This window comes from Poeciliopsis prolifica, unplaced genomic scaffold, assembly GCF_027474105.1.
Source record: "Poeciliopsis prolifica strain line A6 unplaced genomic scaffold, Auburn_PproV2 SCAFFOLD073, whole genome shotgun sequence".
In the NCBI taxonomy this organism is placed as follows: domain Eukaryota; kingdom Metazoa; phylum Chordata; class Actinopteri; order Cyprinodontiformes; family Poeciliidae; genus Poeciliopsis; species Poeciliopsis prolifica.
The window spans coordinates 1,528,985-1,551,296 of record NW_026562448.1 but is presented as its reverse complement, the minus strand read 5'-3'; the positions used below and the strand labels follow the sequence as shown (position 1 = coordinate 1,551,296).

Below are 22,312 nucleotides of genomic sequence, written 5' to 3'. Positions count from 1 at the left end.
AGACTCTGATCTTGAAGACGCTGCAGGACGTTGAATCTGTGGAGTTGAGCTCCGGGCAGAGAAAACGCAGCAGCTCTTCTGTTGTTGGAAAAAACGTTTCCGTTTGTGCCGACAGTTTTAGATGCATTTTCTTCTGCGTTTCTCAGTTCTTGCTGGGTTTTTGTGGTTGCCGGGATGAAAACCCGTCCGTCCTCAGCTGCATGACGTCGGCTCTGTCCCAGGATTCCCTCATGGTTCTGGAGGTCCAACCGAGTCATTTAGTTCCCAGCTGTAATCCGCTCCTCTTATCTCTGATTCGCTTCTCCAGCCAATTTCACGTCGGCGTGCGGCTCCTGACCTCTGACCCCACAGGAACGCTGCTCCTCCAACAACTGGTCCGCTTTCCAAGCAGCTTAACTGAAGAGCAAATTAAGATAAAAAGCCTCCAGGTGTTAGAAATATCAAGCTGTTTCATCTGTGACCTTGAAATTGGGTTTCTTTATCTTGACCAGTTTAAATTCTTCAACTCTTTATCTAATTCTGCTGAGAATAGCTTTTGGTGTTAGTTGGATCTTAGAATTATTGAAGCGATTCAGCAGAGCGTTGACCTTCAGCAGAGTACTGACCTTCAGCAGAGTACTGACCTTCAGCAGAGCGTTGACCTTCAGCAGAGCGTTGACCTTCAGCAGAGCATTGACCTTCAGCAGAGTACTGACCTTCAGCAGAGCGTTGACCTTCAGCAGAGTACTGACCTTCAGCAGAGCGCTGACCTCAGCGTGTGACTCAGCGGTTGGTGTGACGTCACTGATCTCTCCCTCCTTGGTGCTGAACTTCTTTGTTTCTGGATCAAAAAGGCCGCCCGTTTCTACAGGGAATAAAATAAAATCAGGTTTTTAAATTTCACATCGTTAAAACTCCCAGTTCTCCCAGTTTGGTGATGGTCTCCCAGTTTGGTGATGGTCTCCCAGTTTGGTGATCGTCTCCCATCCTCTGCCGTCTGGATGCAGGTTTTGATTCCTCCTGAAAACGCATCCTCATGGAGGAGATATTTATTATGTTATTAACAACATATTTAAATATTTCTGTAACTCTTTAAACATGTTTTCTCAAAGTGTTTGCATTTCTTTCTCCTCATTAAACCTGAATGAGTTTTGGAGGGATGAGGAAACCTGCCTGAGGGATTTCGTCTCGATGCGACTGGATTCTGCCGTCGGCGTTCATCTTGTCGTCAGCCGGCCAGATGCCGCCTCGGCCCGGTGAAATGAGTTTGGTTTGCTGCCGTCGGTTCGGCACCTGCTCTCCTGAGATGAGTGGCTGCCTGGTTCGTCCCTCAGGGCGTCTGGTGAAGCATCATCTGACCGTCCGCGCATTCATGTCTGATTAATAAACTCATTTCTGAGCTAAATGATAAACTTGGTTTTGTAAAGTCTGAACAGGTTCCGTTTGATGCTGATTGGATGACAATGGCTCTTTGATCTTCACATCTTGCAGAGCATAAATAGTTGATGAGTCCTGGTGGACTGAGATCAGTTTTCACTCTCCTTGTTTGAAAAGGTTTACCTACAATCAGAGCCGCCAGCTTCATGTGCTCAAAGCTCATTTTCAGGTCCACCATGGTTCTGTTCGTCTCCCTCTGGCTGCACAAGTTTCTCATGAATATTCAGAGACGGCCCCAGATGCAAAGCATGAGCCAGAACTGGGCCGTGTGTGTATAATGGAGGAATCCCATTAAAGTTGAATGGCGTTTCTGAATCGAACGTCTTCATTAGCGTGGTGTGTTCACGGGCCCAACGAGGTTCTGACACGCGGCGCTGCTGAATGGAGAACCTGAAACGGGTTCAGAGCAGGACAGACAAAAATTCAAATCTCCAACAGAAAACATTCATTTCTAATAACTCTCTTCCTCTTTTCCCTTTAAGTTCACGGTAAACAGAAACACGTCTGTCCGTCCTTTAACCCTCCTGTTGTCCTCGGCTCATGTCGACCGAGGACAAGCCTTAAAAAATATGTTTTCAATTGCAGCTGCATACAGAAACTTTAATCTAACAGTCCTGCATCAGAACTATGGTGTGCACACCTCAGGGGGAAGTTTAGGCTCAAGCAATTCAAATGTGAACTTTGCAAAAGAAATAAAATAACTAAACCCAGGCCTCAGGTCAGACTGACCGGAAGACTAAGGAAATCACAGCTGGACAGGCAAACAGTATGGAATGGCATCACTGATCTCCGTAAAACTGATATCTTTTCAAATTTCCCCCCTCCTGTTGCCCTCGGGTTGACATGACCCGAGGACAAGCCCTTATAAAACATTTTTTTAATTGCAACTGCATACAGCAACTTGAAATCTAACAGTCCTGAATCAGACCTACAGTGTTCACAACTCAGATGGAATTTTCTGCTGGAGCAATTCAAATGTGAACTTGACGAAAAAAATAAGAACAACCTCCTCTTGTCTTCGGGTCAAAATGACCCGAAGACAACAGGAGGGTTAAGGAGCATTCGCACCGGAGATGATGTTCATAAATCTGCAAGGCATTCAGTTATTCACACACAGTTAAATCAACACAATGCCGAGTCCATTTGGTTCTTATCAGAGAGTCAGAGTTCATTTAACTCTTTTCAGAAACTGAGTGTTGAAAAAGTTATAATTACTCCAACTTTTGTTGAAATGACTCTGAAAAGAGTGAAATTAGCAGTGACTGTGATAAGGACCGAATGGACTCGGCATGGAAATGAAGTCTTCATGTTTTTTCTGTCAGTCATTCTGCAGCAGCAGTCGGACCTCAGTGTGAACCGGTTCGGACCCAAACAAGAACCAACTGCTCGTCACAAGATCCTGACAAACATGAAGCTTCTGCCAACATCTGGATTTATCACATCTGGCTGCTTCTGCAGAATTCTGACAAAACATCAGATGAATGAGCCGTGAAGCTCAAACTGCAGATAACTATTGGATACGTATCTGATCTCGTTCCACATGTTGAGACAGAACAAAGTTTTAACCAGAAAACTGCCATGAATCAGTGATTTAGGACCTTAACTCAGATCAAAAACCGTTAAACTGTTCCCGTTTGTCTGCAGTCTGACTTAAAGACTTGTTTGCCGTTCAGCTGTTGCAGCGTCGCGCCGTTGACTCATCGCGTCCCGGCGGGAAATAAAAACCTGTTCTCTCTCTGTGAACCTGTCCGCTGCAGGCAGACCTGATGAAAACAGTTTCTCTCCCTGATAGTAAGGTGACTACTTGTGAAGACTAAGTCATAAAGTATGAATTAAATATGTAGCTCTTCTACAAATCTAACAGAATGTTTTTTATGATAATGTGATGCGGATTCGGAGGGATAAATGCTGGATTTCTGAGTTGAGCTACACGTCTGGATTCATGAGCCAAAACCAACATCATGTTGCTCACAAGAGGCTGGATGCATCCTGCTCTCTCACAGACGCTCTGCAGCTATAAAACCTCATTTTAGAAAAGAAACATGGCAGTTATATGCTTAGAAATATGCAATTCAGTTGTGATGTTATTAAACATTGAAGTTTAGTTTCATCTGATCACAGAACGTGTTACAACCTGCTTCCTGTTCATTGCAGAAACGCCATGTCCGAAGGTGGCTCTGGAAAGGAGCCGCCCGGTTCGGTTCTGGACCTGGCAGAGGGGATCTGTGCTGGAGCCGGGCCAAACGCAGAACTTATTCTGACATTCTGTGATTTCAAAGTGGAAGGAGTCGCTGCGTGAAGGACTCGGGTTTTTCTGTCTTTTTGACGTTTCTGCAAACCAGCTCTGACTGCTGTCGCCACGGTGGACTCACAGAGGAAGTTTATGCTGCTGCAGCAGCTGCAGCAGCGCAGGGCTGCAGCAGCTGCTGCAGCAGCATAAACCTGACCAGTCAGAGATCTCCAACCTGCCTCGGGAATAAATCAACCTTCTCACCTCGGCTCCTGCGCCGCTCTGCGCCTCTGATTGGTCAGGTCAGGTGAGAGAGGAGGTCAGGTGACAGTGGAGGTCAGGTGAGAGTGAAGGTCAGGTGAGAGAGGAGGTCAGGTGACAGTGGAGGTCAGGTGAGAGAGGAGGTCAGGTGAGAGAGGAGGTCAAGTGACAGTGGAGGTCAGGTGAGAGTGGAGGTCAGGTGAGAGTGAAGGTCAGGTGAGAGTGGAGGTCAGGTGAGAGAGGAGGTCAGGTGACAGTGGAGGTCAGGTGAGAGTGGAGGTCAGGTGACAGTGGAGGTCAGGTGAGAGAGGAGGTCAGGTGACAGTGGAGGTCAGGTGAGAGAGGAGGTCAGGTGACAGTGGAGGTCAGGTGAGAGAGGAGGTCAGGTGAGAGAGGAGGTCAGGTGACAGTGGAGGTCAGGTGAGAGTGGAGGTCAGGTGACAGTGGAGGTCAGGTGAGAGTGGAGGTCAGGTGACAGTGGAGGTCAGGTGACAGTGGAGGTCATGAAGAGGTCATGAAGAGGTCATGAAGCCCTCTGAGAGGCGCCGACCTGAGCAGAGGCTCAGACTTTGGGTCTGAGAGGAAGGACGTGTTCCTGTTCAGTCCGCTTTAATCCAAGTCCAATGTCCAGAAGGTCGGGTTCGTTAGCGGCGTTGTGAATGTGGAATCTGATTTGAACTCTGACCCAACTCCGAACCCGGCTCTGGCTCCGGGTCGTCTGGGTTCGGCTGAAGTGAACTCTGGTTCTGTTTGAATTCATCCTTGTTTTAAAGTTCCTTTAATAAAACTTCAGGTAAAGTTTCATTGAAGGTCATGGAGAGTAAAGGGGCGTGGCCCGGTGCACCGTTGGCATGGCGACAGCTACCAAAAGCTGGCAGACCTGGGAGATAAAAATCTGATTGAATTTTGTTCAGTAAAAGATGTGATCATAGTGGAAGTTCAGAGTTTGTGACGTTTCTGCGGCTCTGCGCTGCAGATCTTTGGGTGAACCGTCCAGCTTTATCTGACAAACAGCGAATGTTCGACACAGAGAGAGGGCGGCTCTGTTGTTCTGCAGATTAAAGCAGCAGGAGGGAGATTAGCAGAAATGATCTGCTGATTGATGTGTGCTCTGTTTTTGCCTCCCGGTTCGTTCTGTTCTCAGAAACCCGTTAACATCATGAAGTACTTTTCCTCTGGAAGTGCTTCGTATTGTCTGCCAGAGGAAACCGCAGAGCTTTCAGGTCAAGTCTCTTGTTACTGAGCAGCCGGTGAGTTTGAAACGTTCAGAACCTCGTCTCACATGTGCAGCGGAACCTGGAAGAACCTGGAAGAACCTGGAAGAACCTGGAAGAACCTGGAGACGAAGCCGTTCGAGAAAACTGGGGAGAAATACGATTTATTCCAACTGTTTGTGTCCAGGATGTGTGGGGTCTGCAGAGACGTTAGCTTCTCATTTCTTGACCTTTGACCTGTACTAGTCCTGTGTGGAGTGTTTGGCGTCGGAGCGAGAAGCTGAAGGTCGTCTCCAGGTGACGATTCAGTCGGGACGGTTTTCACACCAAGGTCAACCTCAAGACGGTGACCTTTAACCTTTCAAAGAAACACCAGGACTCTTGGTTTCCCTTTCACAGCTTTTTCATTTTTAACTTTTCTGTCAGCAGTGATCCGTCATCATTCATCCTGCTAATTAAAACCGAGTTATTAAAAATTGATTTGACGTTTTCCAGGCAGTCTGCCGAGTTCGGCCGTGTTGCTGCAGCTCTGACACCTCAAGAAGCTCTGCAGCATCTCAATGCTTTTATTAAACCAGCAGGAAACAATCAGCTGAACATGTTTAGCATGTCTTGTTTTGAAAATGTCAGATTTCTATTTTTATCTGTTAAATCCCAGTTTACATGTCGTTGCTTCCTGCTTCCTGGTTTAATAAGTGGCATTAATCTTTATATTATTTATATTTCTTAAATCTTGTCATGGCTTCATTGCGTAGAACAAACTCCACCCACTTCTTTGTCTTTTTAAAACTGGCTGCAAACGTCTAGTCAGAAAATCAGAATTCCTGATTTTCTTCAACATAAAAAAACTAAGAATTCACAAAACAGCAGCAAAGTAACAAGTCGACTTTTCTGTTGGTGCTGCAGCTGCTGCAGCTGGAGCTGCTGCAGCTGCTGCTGTTGGTGCTGCTACTGCTGCAGCTGGAGCTGCTGCAGCTGCCGCTGCTGCTGCAGCTGCTGCTGTTGGTGCTGCTACTGCTGCAGCTGGAGCTGCTGCAGCTGCTGCTGTTGGTGCTGCTACTGCTGCAGCTGGAGCTGCTGCCGCTGCTGCAGCTAACTGCTGATGATTAACACAGAGTTGGACAAAGTTGTTGTTTTTCTCCTGTTGATCTGCCTCTTCATCCCGTCAGTCACTCTGTTCTATTTACGGCCAATTAGTGTAATTTGGTTCATAACCTGCAGAAAGTGGGTCAGTCTTTACTCAACCTGTCAAACTGAAACGTTTTAAAGATGGCGATGGAACAAAGTTCTGGAAACAAGGATCCATCATCTTTATAGGAGGTGCTGCGATAATTCAGTAAGGATCTGTTTGCATCATATTGGTCATCTGAAATGTATTTTGCTTTTCTTTAAGTGATGAATGAAGATGATACTCAGGCTCCATCCTGGATATCATCTGATTTTACAGCAAACTAAAACAAACTGAGGCTAAAAATCACTGATGGTTAAAACCTTTGTGTCATTATTTCCTTCTTATGTTTTAAATATTGGAGGAAATTTCCATAATCTGAGAGCTGCAGTTGTGTTGCTGCAGTTGCATTGCTGCAGTTACATTGCTGCAGTTGCGTTGCTGCAGTTGTGTTTCTGCAGTTACATTGCTGCAGTTGCGTTGCTGCAGTTGCTGCAGTTGCTGCAGAGCGAAGACTCATCACCTGCAGATGAACTTTTAAACGTTTTGATAATTCTCAGAATGCTTTTGTTGTATTGATGGAGGTTTCAGGTCTTATTTGACCATTTATTGTTGTTCCTTTTGTATCTGATGTCAGCATAAAACCTCAGAACCGCCCATTAAGCCTGGACCAGTAAACCAGACATGTGAGACAGGAGAACTCATATAAACCCGTTTAAAGATCTCTGGAAGCTCCAAACATGGGCGCCGACCCGGACTGCGTCCTGAGACGCACCAGGAAACCTTGGAACGGGATTTTAAGAGGATTCTTCCAGGCTGAGGGTTTCAGCTCCTACGCCGCTGTTGTTGCTATGTGATAAAACTTTAACCCCTTCCTCTCCTGTTGCCAGAGTTACAGCACTAAAGATGTAACCTTTACATGAGACGACAGAACCGCCTTCCACAGGGTGAATGCAAGCTGCGGCTCACAGGATGAATTTCGTCTTTATGATATTTAGAATGAAAAGTTGAACGCAGCAAAAGAACCAAACAATAACCTAAGAGCAAAAGAAGAGTTTCAGTGTTTAATAGAGATCTGCTGGAAGATTTGTTGTCACAATACATTTGAGAAAAACTCCTCTGATTCTTGCTAAACTCAATTTTAACACAAAGTAAATATTACATGCAGAGGATTAAATGCTCAGTGTTCCAGCAGCAGCAGCCTTCTGACTCCTCAATGAAACCCTCCAGCTGAATCGGATCAGAGTGAGACCTCCTGGAAGCGTGTGTGCAGAAAACGGCTCAAAGTGAAGATGTGCAGTTTCTGCTGGTCTTTGTGTTGCTGAGTCGTGGTACCTGCAGGTGGCGCTCTGCTGGAGATGTCATGATCCTCATCTGAAAGATCCGGGTCACATTTCTGGACATTTCACTCCCAAACAGCTTCAGGTTCCTGTCAGCGTTTGCATTTCACTGGGCTTTCATCAGGATGTGGCTGCAGAGCAGCAGCAAGAGGAGTCAGTCATCAGACCGCAGGAAGACCCGGAAAGACCCGGGAAGACCCGGAAAGACCCAAGAAGACCCGGAAAGACCCGGGAAGACCCGGAAAGACCCGGGAAGACCCAGAAAGACCCAAGAAGACCCGGAAGACCCGGAAAGACCCAAGAAGACCCGGAAAGACCCAAGAAGACCCGGAAAGACCCAAGAAGACCCAGAAAGACCCAAGAAGACCCAAGAAGACCTGGCAAGACCCGGGAAGACCCAAGAAGACCCGGAAGACCCGGAAAGACCCGGAAAGACCCAAGAAGACCCGGAAAGACCCAAGAAGACCCGGGAAGACCCGGAAAGACCCAAGAAGACCCGGAAAGACCCAAGAAGACCCAGAAAGACCCAAGAAGACCCAAGAAGACCTGGCAAGACCCGGAAAGACCCAAGAAGACCCAGAAAGACCCAAGAAGACCCAGAAAGACCCAAGAAGACCCAGAAAGACCCAAGAAGACCCAAGAAGACCTGGCAAGACCCGGAAAGACCCAAGAAGAACTAGTTTGTCTGACATGTTGCCTCATTTATGGCAATAAGTCATGAATATCTTTCAAATTTTCACTAAACTAAAATAAATCTGAAAACATTTTGGGTGATAAAAGTTTCTGTGAACTTTGAATCCTGTTTGTGTTTTTGAACTGACCTTTGACCTAAGCTGCCAGTTCTCTCGTGGTCTGATGAGGTTTTATGTGGTTTTGTTTGAATTCTTCCTGGTTTTAAACAATAACAGTTTGAGGAGAAACAAAATGAGACGAAGAAACGCAGGACGTCTCTGCATCACTGGTTGCCATGGCGATCCCTTTCTGTTAAACGCTTAAAGTTATAATTTATCTGTAAAACAAGAAGCTGTGTGAATGTTTCTAATTATTAAAAGACGAATTGAACCGTTTGAACCTCACTGGAGGAAAACTCATTTTCAGGCTTTAAACTGTGATTTTTACTTTTCCTGTTTGCCAGAAGGCGACTCGCCTCGTCTCTGAGACGATGGAAGATTTTAAATCAGAAAACGTCTGAATCAACATCCAAACGAGCTCAGCGTCTGCAGAAATCCCACTGATCCTCTGTGCCGAGTTTTCCTTTCTTTCCCTCAATGCCTCATTTAAATGACCTGAACTTTAAAACTAATTCTGTGAAACAACCAGAGTTTCTCCTTCGTTCCTCTCAGAGTTAAATTTATGGTTTTAACTCTCGTTAAATCAATGCAATCAATCGTCTGGATTTGATAATTATTGAACAAAACCTGCTTTTCATAAAGATCTGACCTCAAACGAAGTTTGTTCTGTTTCTGCAAATCAAATGACGAACCGAGTCCAAAACCAAGCCGAAGCTTTGGTTCCTTTTGTCCACACAGACGCGAACGCATCGATGTTTGCAGACAAAGAAAACATTAATTCTGCTTTAATGGCTCTAATTCGCCAGCATTCAGACAAAAAACTGTTTCTGTCAGACGTTTGACAGGATATTGCTTTTCTGCTCTTATTGCACACACACACACACACACACACGCACACACACACACACACACACACACACACACACACACACACACACACACACACACACACACACACACAAGTCAGAGCAAATTACTGTGACCATTACTGAGCTCTGCTCTCTCTGATGTCTGAAAACCTCTAGAAAGTCACAAAAAGGTCTTTTTATCTTTTCAATTACGCCTCAGAATGACGAGAGTCTTTTGTGAAAGGAAAAATAATCCAGCGATGATGAGAGATGGACTCTGAAGCAGAGGAGATGATAATTACATGCATCAAATTTAATGAAAGGAGCACAGGAAGTGCTGGTGAGGCGTGATGTCGATCTCCTCCTTCCTGCTGGACCTGACAGCAGAATCCTGCTGAACCAGGCTGATCCGCTCCGGTTCTGGATTTCTGCAATCTGCCAAAAACTGTCATGTCTGAACAGGAGAAAAGCTCAGATTGCATCAGATGTTTCAGGGCATGAAAATATTTCTTTCCTGAAACTCGCGTCTCGTTTCTTCACACCTGAGAAATTATCCTAGAGATGCGTTCAGGGTTCTGATGTGGCGCAGGAGAAATTTTATCCAAGGTTTTCAGGTCCAGATGCAAACACTGGACTCAAACAGAGCCAACTTCCCAGTTAGCCGGAAGCTAAATGTTTAGCTCTGCTCGTCAGTTAGCTAGCAGCTAAATGTTTAGCTCTGGTCGTCAGTTAGCTAGCAGCTAAATGTTTAGCTCTGCTCGTCAGTTAGCTAGCAGCTAAATGTTTAGCTCTGCTCGTCAGTTAGCTAGCAGCTAAATGTTTAGCTCTGGTCGTTAGTTAGCCGGCAGCTAAATGTTTAGCTCTGCTCGTCAGTTAGCTAGCAGCTAAATGTTTAGCTCTGCTCGTCAGTTAGCTAGCAGCTAAATGTTTAGCTCTGCTCGTCAGTTAGCTAGCAGCTAAATGTTTAGCTCTGGTCGTTAGTTAGCCGGCAGCTAAATGTTTAGCTCTGCTCGTCAGTTAGCTAGCAGCTAAATGTTTAGCTTTCCAGAGTCTGAACCTCTGATGTTTCACTTCCTGTATTTGCTGATCAAGTTGCTCATTGATGTAACAGGATATGAAAATCCTTAAAGTTTAACTTTCACATGTTTTTCTTCCTCTGGTTCTGCAGGACCAACCGGACTGGGATGAACCCAGTTTTCTCTTTTCCAAGTCTCCAGCTGCTGCGTTTCTATTCCGCATAATTGCATAAATTGGAATTACAAAAATACATTTGCTTAATAAAAACCTGGCAATTTGATAAAAGCTTTTTGCACCAGGATGAGGTAAAATTGGAGTATTGTGCAAAACTGCATGGAAATACTTTAGTTGTCAGATAATCAACAACCAGGAAGTGGTTGGATGTTCGTGCTGCATGGTTTTAATCACAAGTCCAATGATTTTAACTGTGTTTGAAAGTATTTTTTCAATATTAATAAATTCTATGTTAATCAGTGAAAATGGACGGTTGGACCAGCAAAACATTCATATTTTTACTTTTCATCCTTTAATGTTATTTTTATGTGGTAGAAAATAAAAAGCGCCGTTTTTCCTCCACTCTGCTAAACAATGAAGGTTTCTTTTCACTTCATCTTAACAAGACGTGTCTTCTTCATTCCAGGTTGAAATTACACCTTCAGGCATAAAAACCGTTATCAATGCGTTCAGCAGGTACCGGTTGCCATAGATCCAAAACTATTGCATTGATTCGCCCTCATGTGAGCCCGTTTTAATCAGGTTCTGATCACAGTCAGCTGGGTCCGGCTCCACTGCTCATCCAAACAGAACCGCTCCTGTTCACACCAGCACACTCTCAGCAGAGTGACTGTAATTGGCCCCATGCTGATTGCAAAAGTATTCAGGAAAATTATACACATTACAGGACGAAGCCTCAGCTGGAAGCCGGAGCGGAAAGGTGCAGAAACATCCTGAAGAGGCTCTTCATGCTGCTGGAAGAACTGTAATTTTCTCAACAACTTCTAATAACTCACACGTTCACCTTTTTTCCTTTTCTCTTATTTTCATCTGGTTCTGACGGTTCATCTGAGCTGAACCAATTTTGTCCTGAACACACAGAAACTGCAGCATCAGTGACCTTCCTGTTACCAGACAGCAGGTAGAGGTGATGATGTCACAGCGTCGGCCATCGCAGCTAATGACCGCCTGCCTGAGTCAGAAAACTCCAACGGTACCCAAACGTCTCATCCTCTGCTTCCTGGATAACGCTCTGCTCTCTGTCAGTGAAGATTCGCTCCCATCAATTCAACACCAACGACGTTTCAATAACCATGCTGCTGCGATCACACAGTAATAACACCTTTATTACTACTGCGTATCAGAAACTCCAAATCCTACAGCTCATAACGTGTATGCATTTCATCCAACCTGAAGCCATTTTCCACTGGATTTGCTGCATATTCACATCCAGAACCAGAACAGACCTCACTCTGTTTCCATCCAGTTGAGATTCATCTGGAAAAGCTTCAGACGGAAACGAGTCGGATCCTCTCTGTTGGGTTGAAAGGAAAGGTAACAGGACGATGGCAGATTCAGCAAACTAAGAGAAAAGAGATCACAAGTCATGAGATTTCACTGAGGAACTCATTGATGCTGATATTTTAGAGCATTTACTTTCAAACGTCTGACATCCTGAAGGATTCAGGTTGATTTTTTCTCCAGGTCTGAAACTCGCTGATCGAGTTCAGTGATCATCCAGGTTTCCACTTCAGGCTATTTTAGAAGTTTGCTCCTGCAGGTCGATCACAAAACGACATCTGAGAGCTGTGACTGATGAGCCGGCGGCCGATTTGTCTTCTGACCCATAAATCACCCCGATGCCTCAGTTCAGACGGTGCTGCTGGTTGCTGCAGGTTTCTGCAGGTTGCTGTAGGTTTCTGCTGGATGTTGCTGGTTGCTGCAGGTTGGTGGAGGTTGCTGTTGGTTGGTGGAGGTTGCTGTTGGTTGCTGCTGGTTTCTGCAGGTTGCTTCAGCCTTCCACTGGACGTGTTCAGGCTCTTCAGGGAGACGGAGGAGGATAAACCAACAGCTGCTGTTTGAAGTAATGGAGTGGAAGGAATTTCTCCGTTTGAACTAACCTCTGTTCCCCTGGTTCCCTCTGTTCCTCTGTTCTCTCTGGTTTCCTCTGTTCCCTCTGTTCTCTCTGGTTTCCTCTGTTCCCTCTGGTTCCTCTGTTCCCTCTGGTTCCCTCTGTTCCCTCTGTTCTCTCTGGTTCCCTCTGTTCTCTCTGGTTTTCCTCTGTTCCCTCTGTTCTCTCTGGTTTCCTCTGTTCCCTCTGGTTCCCTCTGTTCCCTCTTGTTCTCTCTGTTCCTTCTGTTTCTGTCTGTTCCTCTCTATTCCTCTGTTCCCTCTGTTCCCTTGTTCTCTGTTCCCTCTGTTCCAGTTGAATCCTCCAGCCCTGCTCAGCATGCCCCGCAGCCCCACCTCCAGCGAGGATGAAATGGCCCAGAGTTTTTCCGACTACTCTGACGACGGCGCCTCCGACAGTTCCCGGGAGGAAACCATCTACGAGACGATCAGAGCGACCGCCGAGCCGCCGCAGAACCACATGGACGACATCCAGTCCAACTCGCTGGTGATCCGCGTCCTGATCCCCGACCTGCAGCAGACGGTGAGCAGCAGTCAGGATTTATGGCTCCAAACTGAAAAAGTGTTTATTTTTCCACTGGACTCCCGGGAGCCTCAGTCCAGATCTGAGTGTTTTTATCCAACTGCATCATTTTATCCTCCTTTCATGATAAAATGCTCTAAATTTTTCAGCAGCAGTTTTTTTACCTGCGCTGCTTTCATGAAGCAAAACTAGAATAAGAATATTTTAAATATCATCCAGAGTGATTCATGTTGTTCACCTCCAGATCTTCTGGGTTCTCCAGACTTTTGGACTTTTGATGGTTTTTTCTCTCAGTTTGTTCCTGATCCTGCAGGATCAGCTTCACCTGGACCATCTCCCGGGTCAGAGTGCAGCGCCGGACCCGGCTTGTTTCTGGACTTTACAGGCTGCATCATGGTTCTGTAGTTTAGCTCAGAGACAAAACCTTTGTTTTCAGACAGAAGATGTGAATTTTTGCCCTAAATGTCCCAAAGAGCTGAAAACCTGCTGAATAATAATGACGGATGTTTTACTCAGACGTGAATCGTTTCTTGCTGCAGACGAATTTAATCTCATTTTTTCTTCCACTTGATCTGTTTGTGTTTTTTCAGCTGATCTTGAACCACTTAATGCCTGAATTCACATCCAGCTGTGTAGGAAATATTGATATTTGTGTTTTTAATGTGGGTCAGATGATGGTGTGAACATTTCCCCTGCAGTCAGTGTGATGTTGCTGGTTCTTCTCTTGGTTCGCTGCTGCTGCCTCCTTTCAGATTCTTATTTACTGCTGAACTCTGAGCGAAACACCAACGAGTCAGAAACATTCAACTGGACCAGAGAGAAAAACGAGGAAAATGTGAACAAATCCACTTTCCTTTGTTCAGCGAGTTATTGTTCCAGCACCGATAAACATCTCTAATTAGTCCTCTCCCCGTTTCTCTCCACATAAACGTAACTTCTGGCCGTTGGATGCTAATTATCGGCTCCTGAACGAGACGCCCGGCTTTTTTTCTGAAGTCGTCACATTATTTTCTCACCTCTTTGTGTTCAGATGTGAAGACTTTAACGAGGTGTGACCAACAGGACTCACGTTGCCTCGTTTCCCTGATGAAACGCAGAGGAGTGTGAATCATGAGTGGGAGACATGTGGTGTAGTTTTTCATTTTAATGCCAAGTGAAATGTCTGATCGTAAGCAGAGGGAGGGTCTATTCATCAGATGGTAAAACTGGAAGGCATTTATCACATCATACTGTCTGCATGTCTGACGTCTGCAATACATGATCATAACTTTATGCATGCTTTCATTTTTATAGATTTATTATTGTGTGATCAAACTTATTTTAATTGTGCTTCTTATTTCATGGAGTTATTATTTTGTGAAATTGTGTTTTTGAGGGTTTGTTTTGTTGGCAGGTTGAGATATAAACACCTGAGATCAGCGAGAAAAACATGATGTGAAGCAGAACTGAAACATTGAACAGCTGAAGCATGAAACACGCTGAAGGTTCTGGTCTTGGACGGGTTCTGGTCTTGGACGGGTTCTGGTCTTGGACGGGTTCTGGTCTTGGACGGGTTCTGGTCTTTGGACGGGTTCTGATCTTGGACGGGTTCTGATCTTGGACGGGTTCTGGTCTTTGGGATGGAGAAATGTTTCAGCTCTGGCTCCTCAGAGCTCTGACTGAAACCTTGTTTTCCACATGGATGCTGTTTTTCCTTTCACATCTTTTCACTCTTGTTGTGAAACCTAAAAGTACACACGCGCACACACACACACACACACACACACACACACACACAACACACACACACACACACACACCACACACACACACACACTTCAGCAGCTGCTCCAGAGACCTGAGAGAAGAGTTTGTGTAAATAAGAGTGCAGTGGTTTGTGTTGGTCTGTGCTGACCCTGCTCTGACCTCCTGAAGCTCTGGATCAGCGCGGCGGTGATGATTTGTTGTGTGAAACATGTTTTATGGACACATGTGCAGTGCGCTGCTTCACATGTGCGCTCTGACCGCTCTGTGCTGCTGCTGGATGGCAGCATGAAGAGAAGCCATCCACTCAGAAACCTGCTGAATAATTCAGGACCAGCATGAACTCAGTGCATGTGACTCCGACTCCAGCTGCCATCGACTCATGCAGCTGTTTTCTACATTTTGGATTTTCACAGATGGTCAAACCTTTTTAGATGCTTCAGGTCTCCTCTGTGTTGCATGAGCCAACAAACCACTTCAGGTTTGATCCAGTCCTAAAAAGTCCAGATGTTTCAGTGCCTGGTTGGTTCATTTCATCTCAAAACTCAAGAGGTTTATTGTTCTGTTGCTTTTTGCTAAACTCTTGTCCTACACTGAGCACTGCCGCCACGTTTCATGAAAACCTGCAGCTTGTCTCTAATGAAGCTGCTGTTTGTGTCTGAGGACGAAACAATAATGGAAACGATTTAAATTAACGCCTCTGTCTCGACCCGACCGGATCCAAACGCTCCTGAATGCCGCTAATCCTCCCACATCCAGGCCAGGCGGGAGCCACCATTGTCTGCTTGCTTCACTTCGAGCTGAAAGCAGAACCGGCCAGGGGCCAGAGAGGTTCTGTCAGTTCACCCTCAGTGACCCGTCACTGGCACCGTTCACAGCAACTGGGACTGGCTGGACGTGTTAACTGGTCCTACTGGGCCTCTCATCGCAGAGAAACTAAATGTCACCAAGTATTGTGTCCAGTTCTGGTGAAAATATGTCAATAAACCAAACTCTGACGCCTTACTGGAGAAAGAAACAAAGGGAATACATTCCTGCCAAAAACTTTGACAATAATCACAGAAATTTTCTAGAAAGAATTTAAACATGTCAAAAGACAAAAAGTTGTAACTTTTGAAGACCAGAAAGTTTTTATTTTCTAGCGATTTGCAGAGGAAATCCTGCAAGTGAAACAATCAGTGGAATATTGATGATTTTTTTCATCAATATTAAGGAATCATTGATTTAAAAGAAACTCAATTATCCCTGAAAAGTTACCTGTCAGGTAGTTTAGTCTTCAGTGAACTGAGGTTTGCAGTAGAAACAATACTTGCTACGATTCACTAGTTTTGTTCTGTGAATACAGAGTTTTGTGGAGGTTTTGCTCCCTTCAGATTTCTGTTTATTTTTAGCTGAATGATTAATATTGAATTATTTGTTATGCTTTCTCCTTCGGGTCAGAAATGCATGCGGTTCAACCCGGACGCGACGGTCTGGATCGCCAAACAGCGGATCCTGTGTACGCTCAATCAGACCCTGAAGGACGTCCTGAACTACGGACTCTTCCAGCCGGCGAGCGACGGGAGGGACGGCAAGTTCCTGGACGAAGAGCGCCTCCCCGAGAATACCCGCAGCCAATCAGCAAGGGCGTTCCCTGCCTGGAGGTCAGCCGCTCGTCCAATCACAGCCCAGATGATGAACCGCTTATTTTACAGACTCTTGGTTGATGAGGAGTTTGGATGGTAAAGTTTCTCTAAGGCATTTCAAAATAAGACATTTCCTCTGAGAATCTCAGTTGGATCTCAAAGTAATTTGCTGATAATTTCTAACTTAAACGAATATTATGCAGTTTTCTGCGTATCATCATCATTATCATTATCATCATCATCTTCATCCTGTGCAGGTCAGATTACCGTTTCGTCTTTTGGTGAAAGGTCTGCCACACCAATCAGATTTTCTCTAAGTAAAACATGTACTGAAACAGTGAGTGGTTAGCAAACTCAAAATGATTAAAAAACGTTTCTTTTCCATAACTTATTCAGGTTTATCTTCTGTTTGTAGGAGCAAAACATAGAAGAAAAAAATATTCTTACATTAAAACTCCTCATTATAACAGTTTGGGTTTGTATCAATATTTGCTCTGTATCACTTAATGTTTGTCAACTCACTATTTAATAATGTTTAATTCTTCTGTTTATTTTTTTCTCGTGTCCTTAACAAGTAAAATGCATAATTATTACTAACTATGCAGGAGGTTTAGTGGTTTGGTGGGACAGCAGAACAACTTTTGTATTAATTTCAGAAATACTTCAGCAGAATCTGATAATGAACCAGTAGAGCGGCTGGCCACGCCCCCTTGGTTCCACAATCCCAGCCTCATGTTGTAAAACACACACTCTGTAAAACACACACTCTGTAAAACACACTCTGTAAAACACACTCTGTAAAACACACTCTGTAAAACACACACTCTGTAAAACACACTCTGTAAAACACACACTCTGTAAAACACACTCTGTAAAACACACACTCTGTAAAACACACTCTGTAAAACACACACTCTGTAAAACACACACTCTGTAAAACACACTCTGTAAAACACACACTCTGTAAAACACACTCTGTAAAACACTCTGTAAAACACACACTCTGTAAAACACACACTCTGTAAAACACACTCTGTAAAACACACTCTGTAAAACACACACTCTGTAAAACACACACTCTGTAAAACACACACTCTGTAAAACACACTCTGTAAAACACACTCTGTAAAACACACTCTGTAAAACACACTCTGTAAAACACACACTCTGTAAAACACTCTGTAAAACACACTCTGTAAAACACACTCTGTAAAACACACACTCTGTAAAACACACTCTGTAAAACACACACTCTGTAAAACACACACTGTAAAACACACACTCTGTAAAACACACACTGTAAAACACACACTCTGTAAACACACACACTGTAAATCACACACTCTGTAAAACACACACTGTAAAACACACTCTGTAAAACACACTCTGTAAAACACACACTCTGTAAAACACACTCTGTAAAACACACTCTGTAAAACACACACTCTGTAAAACACACACTCTGTAAAACACACTCTGTAAAACACACACTCTGTAAAACACACACTCTGTAAAACACACACTCTGTAAAACACACACTCTGTAAAACACACTCTGTAAAAAACACACACTCTGTAAAACACACTCTGTAAAACACACACTCTGTAAAACACACTCTGTAAAACACACTCTGTAAAACACACACTCTGTAAAACACACTCTGTAAAACACACACTCTGTAAAACACACACTGTAAAACACACACTCTGTAAAACACACTGTAAAACACACACTCTGTAAAACACACACTGTAAATCACACACTCTGTAAAACACACACTGTAAAACACACACTCTGTAAAACACACTCTGTAAAAACACACTCTGTAAAACACACTCTGTAAAACACACTCTGTAAAACACACACTCTGTAAAACACACACTCTGTAAAACACACTCTGTAAAACACACACTCTGTAAAACACACACTCTGTAAAACACACACTCTGTAAAACACACACTGTAAAACACACACTCTGTAAAACACACTCTGTAAAACACACTCTGTAAAACACACACTCTGTAAAACACACACTGTAAAACACACACTCTGTAAAACACACTCTGTAAAACACACACTCTGTAAAACACACTCTGTAAAACACACACTCTGTAAAACACACACTCTGTAAAACACACTCTGTAAACACACACTCTGTAAAACACACACTCTGTAAAACACACACTGTAAAACACACACTCTGTAAAACACACACTGTAAAACACACACTCTGTAAAACACACACTGTAAAACACACACTGTAAAACACACACTCTGTAAAAACACACTCTGTAAAACACACACTCTGTAAAACACACACTGTAAAACACACACTCTGTAAAACACACTCTGTAAAACACACACTCTGTAAAACACACTCTGTAAAACACACACTCTGTAAAACACACACTCTGTAAAACACACTCTGTAAAACACACTCTGTAAAAAACACACTGTAAAACACACACTCTGTAAAACACACTCTGTAAAACACACACTGTAAAACACACACTCTGTAAAACACACTCTGTAAAACACACACTCTGTAAAACACACTCTGTAAAAACACACTCTGTAAAACACACACTCTGTAAAACACACTCTGTAAAACAACACACTGTAAAACACACACTCTGTAAAAACACACACTGTAAAACACACACTCTGTAAAACACACACTGTAACACACACACTCTGTAAAACACACACTGTAAACACACACTCTGTAAAACACACTCTGTAAAACACACACTCTGTAAAACACACACTCTGTAAAACACACTCTGTAAAACACACACTGTAAAAACACACACTCTGTAAAACACACACTCTGTAAAACACACACTCTGTAAAACACACACTGTAAAACACACTCTGTAAAACACACTCTGTAAAACACACTATGTAAAACACACACTCTGTAAAACACACTCTGTAAAACACACTCTGTAAAACACACACTCTGTAAAACACACACTCTGTAAAACACACTCTGTAAAACACACTCTGTAAAACACACACTCTGTAAAACACACTCTGTAAAACACACACTGTAAAACACACACTCTGTAAAACACACACTGTAAAACACACACTCTGTAAAACACACACTGTAAATCACACACTCTGTAAAACACACACTGTAAAACACACACTCTGTAAAACACACACTCTGTAAAACACACTCTGTAAAACACACACTCTGTAAAACACACTCTGTAAAACACACTCTGTAAAACACACACTTTGTAAAACACACACTCTGTAAAACACACACTCTGTAAAACACACACTCTGTAAAACACACACTCTGTAAAACACACACTGTAAAACACACACTCTGTAAAACACACTCTGTAAAACACACACTCTGTAAAACACACTCTGTAAAACACACTCTGTAAAACACACACTCTGTAAAACACACACTCTGTAAAACACACTCTGTAAAACACACACACTGTAAATCACACACTCTGTAAAACACACACTCTAAAACACACACTCTGTAAAACACACACTCTGTAAAACACACTCTGTAAAACACACACTGTGTAAAACACACACTGTAAAACACACACTCTGTAAAACACACACTCTGTAAAACACACACTGTAAAACACACACTCTGTAAAACACACACTGTAAAACACACACTCTGTAAAACACACACTGTAAATCACACACTCTGTAAAACACACTCTGTAAAACACACTCTGTAAAACACACACTGTAAAACACACACTCTGTAAAACACACACTGTAAAACACACACTCTGTAAAACACACACTGTAAATCACACACTCTGTAAAACACACACTGTAAAACACACACTCTGTAAAACACACTCTGTAAAACACACACTCTGTAAAACACACATTCTGTAAAACACATTCTGTAAAACACACTCTGTAAAACACACACTCTGTAAAACACACACTCTGTAAAACACACACTCTGTAAAACACACTCTGTAAAACACACTCTGTAAAACACACACTCTGTAAAACACACACTCTGTAAAACACACTCTGTAAAACACACTCTGTAAAACACACTCTGTAAAACACACACTCTGTAAAACACACTCTGTAAAACACACTCTGTAAAACACACACTCTGTAAAACACACTCTGTAAAACACACACTCTGTAAAACACACACTCTGTAAAACACACTCTGTAAACACACTCTGTAAAACACACACTCTGTAAAACACACACTCTGTAAAACACACTCTGTAAAACACACTCTGTAAAACACACACTCTGTAAAACACACTCTGTAAAACACACACTCTGTAAAACACACTCTGTAAAACACACACTGTAAAACACACACTCTGTAAAACACACACTCTGTAAAACACACACTCTGTAAAACACACACTGTAAAACACACTCTGTAAAACACACACTCTGTAAAACACACACTCTGTAAAACACACTCTGTAAAACACACTCTGTAAAACACACAATGTAAAACACACACTCTGTAAAACACACTCTGTAAAACACACTCTGTAAAACACACACTCTGTAAAACACACTCTGTAAAACACACACTCTGTAAAACACACACTCTGTAAAACACACTCTGTAAAACACACACTCTGTAAAACACACACTCTGTAAAACACACTCTGTAAAACACACTCTGTAAAACACACACTCTGTAAAACACACACTCTGTAAAACACACACTGTAAAACACACACTCTGTAAAACACACACTGTAAAACACACACTCTGTAAAACACACACTGTAAATCACACACTCTGTAAAACACACTCTGTAAAACACACAATGTAAAAACACACTCTGTAAAACACACTCTGTAAAACACACTCTGTAAAACACACACTCTGTAAAACACACTCTGTAAAACACACACTCTGTAAAACACACACTCTGTAAAACACACTCTGTAAAACACACACTCTGTAAAACACACACTCTGTAAAACACACTCTGTAAAACACACTCTGTAAAAACACACTCTGTAAAACACACACTCTGTAAAACACACACTGTAAAACACACACTCTGTAAAACACACACTGTAAAACACACACTCTGTAAAACACACACTGTAAATCACACACTCTGTAAAACACACACTGTAAAACACACACTCTGTAAAACACACACTCTGTAAAACACACTCTGTAAAACACACACTGTAAAACACACACTCTGTAAAACACACACTCTGTAAAACACACACTGTAAAACACACTCTGTAAAACACACACTCTGTAAAACACACTCTGTAAAACACACTCTGTAAAACACACACTCTGTAAAACACACTCTGTAAAACACACTCTGTAAAACACACTCTGTAAAACACACACTCTGTAAAACACACACTGTAAAACACACACTCTATAAAACACACACTGTAAAACACACACTCTGTAAAACACACACTGTAAAACACACACTCTGTAAAACACACACTGTAAAACACACACACTGTAAAACACACTCTGTAAAACACACTCTGTAAATCACACTCTGTAAAACACACTCTGTAAACACACACTCTGTAAAACACACTCTGTAAAACACACTCTGTAAAACACACTCTGTAAATCACACTCTGTAAAACACACACTGTAAAACACACACTCTGTAAAACACACACTCTGTAAAACACACACTGTAAAACACACTCTGTAAAACACACACTCTGTAAAACACACTCTGTAAAACACACTCTGTAAAACACACACTCTGTAAAACACACTCTGTAAAACACACTCTGTAAAACACACACTCTGTAAAACACACACTGTAAAACACACACTCTATAAAACACACACTGTAAAACACACACTCTGTAAAACACACACTGTAAAACACACACTCTGTAAAACACACACTGTAAAACACACACACTGTAAAACACACTCTGTAAAACACACTCTGTAAATCACACTCTGTAAAACACACTCTGTAAAACACACACTCTGTAAAACACACTCTGTAAAACACACTCTGTAAAA

The 22,312-nt window shown here is 43.0% G+C and overlaps 1 pseudogene; it reads left to right on the top strand.

Annotated features, from left to right (window-relative positions):
* LOC129352159 (SH3 and multiple ankyrin repeat domains protein 2-like) overlaps positions 1–22,312 on the top strand; it is a 161,197-nt pseudogene that overhangs the window by 30,565 nt on the left and 108,320 nt on the right.